The sequence below is a fragment of the Epinephelus moara genome, chromosome 16, assembly GCF_006386435.1.
Source record: "Epinephelus moara isolate mb chromosome 16, YSFRI_EMoa_1.0, whole genome shotgun sequence".
Classification (NCBI taxonomy): domain Eukaryota; kingdom Metazoa; phylum Chordata; class Actinopteri; order Perciformes; family Serranidae; genus Epinephelus; species Epinephelus moara.
This window is the reverse complement of record NC_065521.1, coordinates 10,490,911-10,494,928: the sequence shown is the minus strand read 5'-3', so window position 1 is coordinate 10,494,928 and position 4,018 is coordinate 10,490,911.

Below are 4,018 nucleotides of genomic sequence, written 5' to 3'. Positions count from 1 at the left end.
AGCCCTCCTGAGACTGCAGGGGAGATCATCAGTGTTTTGCAGACTGCTCTGTGTGCTCTCCCGTCAGCGTCCTGTCCTCCTTCAGTGTGGCCTCAGTGATCTCCTGCTTCACCCTCAGTAGCAGCTCTGGGCGCAGCAGCACATCCAGGGCCGTCATGGCCAGAGCCTTGGCAGTCCTCAGGGTGTAGAACTGAGCTTTGTCATCACCTGAAACAGAGTCACAAAGACACTGTCAGCTGTACAAACACATATCAGCATTAGTCAACAACAAACTAGCAAAAGGCAATATGGCGATATTTCAATATCTTTGAGGTCAAATGTCAAGTTGGAGGAATTAACCATTCAAAGTCTAAAGTGTTATGTGTTTGTGAGGCAGGGTAAGTAACGTACCAGCAGACTGCTTGTCTATGTAGGTCTGAAGTTACAACATTGTAGGATCCGCAATATCTGCTAACAGCATCCATGCAACACCATAAATTAGGAAAATTAGTTATGATCAAATAACCAATATTCTAGTCTTGGAAATGAGATGCTTGCATTCAGGATCTTTCCATTATATTCAGGGACTGGGCCACCATCAGTGAAGTGGAGGCTATACGCAGGTATACAGGGTATGTCCATCTCATTTTTTGGCCATTTACAGTATAAACACCTACTGTATCAGGCAAAAAGCCATTGGAAAATACAGGAGAGTGTACCCACTTCCTCCCTCATAACCTACCCACCTACCAAGTAGTACACCCACCCAGTGGCATAAGGTAGTTATGATGGGCCCCAGTGCACGCAATTATGACAGCCTTAGTGCACACTAGTTACTAGTTCTGAAACACATACAGGGTTTTAGGCATATATACATTTTACCAACAGTGTGTCTTACTGCTGCTTGATGTTATATCTGCTTGCAGATGTGCCCAGCTTGTCTGTCTTGGAGGTTTTGCACCGAAACCAGCTGCTGTAAATTGCATCATCTCATTACATGATTAAAAAGAGACCTGATATTGGATAAGATCAACATACATATTACATTAGTTAAACTATAGTTTTTTATAGTTTATGTTGAATAAGCATATCATTTTGTTATAGACTGATACTATTTTACAAAAACAGAAAACCATGATGGAGATGGGTTGGCCTTTTTGAGGGCATATGTAGAAAATCACACCATTTTTGATTTAACGTGAATTCTTTCTTAAAGACCAGCCCCAGCACTACCGCACTGCCTGCACTGCCTGCACTGCCTGCTGTCTATAGTTACGCCCCTGCACTCACCTCATTATCTACCACTACACCACAGTGGGCCACCATACTAATGCCATATATAACGAAGAATTTACATAAAGCACAACATACCATATCACACTACCAGGCCTCCAGTAAAGAACACTGTGCATGCAGCATACACAACAAACAGAAAGCTGAAACATATTCATACAGGAAATGTGTACTGTAGTAAAACTTACTCTTGCACAGCCACACAGGGTAGGTACGGGGCATCCTCTTTTGATGGGCGAGCCATAAACACCACATCCAGGCCTTCAAATGCTCCCTCCCTTATCATGTCAAGTTTACCTCCACCATCTTCCTCGGCTGGTGTTCCCAGCACCGTCACCTGTGGAGATACTGTGAGTCCAGCAAGAGACGTAGCTGCTGTACAGCAACCTTTTGTAGCACAGAAAGTTCACACCACTGCAGAATGTTCATATTTGCCGGATGTATATCTTGGGCCTGATTTACAACACACCATGTATGTTTTTCAGCAGCCAGCAGTGAATGTGTTGGAATAGTACCACATAACAATAGCATAACTGTCAAAATAAGGTAAACTCTTCACATCAGTGCTCTGACTCAAACAAGTTTCAAGTCACCATTTGTTTTTTATACTGTATAACAATGTATGGATATCAATGGCTGCCTATACAACAGGAAATCTGTCTTGGAACGTTTTTCTTTACATACTGTAGGTGTAATTGATACTGGGTAAATAGTGTAGGATTCATACAGTAGTTCCTTTTTTTAACATTGTCTCCCAATGCAGCAAAACAGTAGGCCTAAACATAAAGAGATGACAACCCAGGAGTTTTTATGGCCTGTTGGATGTTCTCAACTATCAGTTACCTGAGCTCAATCCACTTCCTGAGAACCAGACGTAAAGCAAACCTCCCCAAAAACAAGTTAGACGAAAAGCTGGCAGAACCCCTGTCAGGGTACATACCAAGTGTCTGCTGATGTCTGCTGATCAGAGATTTCTGACAGTTACTGATTGCAAAGCAATGGTTTGTAGGAACAAAGGGATAGTTTAGATAGTTCAGATTCTTGAAAGTGGAGTTGTATGAAGGAGGCTTATCCATAGCCAGTCAGTGTAACGCCAACAGTGGATAGTGGTCAGCTGTCAGCATGACCCCACTTTGGAGAAGCAGGCAGGAATACTGCCACAGAGGCGAAGCAATGTACTGCTGTGGATGGGGGCAACCAAATGTATTCTAGCCACCTAAAAAATAACAACTATCAATTTAAAAGTACACTGTGCATATTTAAGTGTATATTTTTTACTGCTTTACTTTGCCGTCTGTGGGGTAACAAATTCTGTAGTTTTAGGGGTACCAAGGGTACGTTGGTACTACTACCAATTTATGCGAAACTGTGTGGCTAGCATCTGGGCCGACCAAGGAGCGAGCTGAAACTTTTGCTGCAGCGTTGATGGTTTCAGTCTATCTGGTCTGTTTTCTTTTCTATTTTAATTTGGAAATAGCTGAATATTACTGCTGTTTGTGATTGTGTTTATTCCACATTGGCTATTTGTCAGTTGTGTCTAAATAGAGTGAGAGAGGTGACACATGCACACACACACACACACACACACACACACACACACACACACACATACATACACACAAGCAAGCAGAAAATTAAAATGTAGTGCCATGGAAAGGGCTGTCTGACGACTAAGTAAACCTGTAAAAATATTCTCAATATCGCTTCCACTAAAACTGATTGTTGTGTGTGTGTGTGGTTTTTTTTAGGTAGGGCAAAAAGTGGCTTAAAAAACATTGCCTGCTGCCCCATCTGCAGCAATACATTGTTGAGCTAATGTGTTGGTACTGCTGTTGGCTGCTCCAAACTGGGGGCGTGTTGACTGATATCTACTGTAGGTAATACACAAACTATGGATAAGTACTTCATACTTAGAAGACAAGAGGATACCCTCATGAACCAAAGTATACAAAAAATAATTTTTGCAGATGAAGACTAAATGGGCCAAAATACAGAGATATGTAGAAGTACAGAGGTTCTACTTTAAAGAAAATGTACAGCCAAAGGAAAGGCCTGTCTGACAGCAAGGTAGGGGTGAAAATATTTTTAATATAGCTTCCACTTAAATTAATGTTTTTTTTTTTTTGGTGGGGCTTTTTTAAGTGACTTAGAAAATATCCTGCTGTCCCCAGCCACAGCAGTACATTGCTGAGTTTATGTTTTGGTATGTTCAGGTAGGCTATTAAACATTGTGCAAGAAATTGTCAGTCAGAAACTTCAGTACAACAGAATCTGTATCCACTACCGCGGTGCTGAAACTAAATCAATCGATGTCAGGCACATCGATCACCCACCACTTCATCAGCGAGTCACACACAGCCTACTTATTTTTCCAACTTATTATTATTTTTCTTCCGCCAGATTTCGGTGCATAACTTGTGCCACAGCTCTGAGCGCACACAGGGTCTTCATAAAACATAGATTCAAGATTCAATATGCACAGTAAGGACACACGTTTCTATGGGGTGCCGTTTGTAAAGTGTCTCACGCTGAAAATAACATCAACATTTTGCCACATTTAGCTTCAAACAATGTTTAAAAAAGTATTGTGAATTTTTTAACGTCACCTTTTACCAGATTTACAGCAATATTTGTTAACTTAGAAATATATTAAATAGTTAAATCTAAATATTAAATATGGCACCTAAATGTTAAATGTTAAATCTAAATATTAAATGTAACACCTAAATGTAAAATAAAAAATATA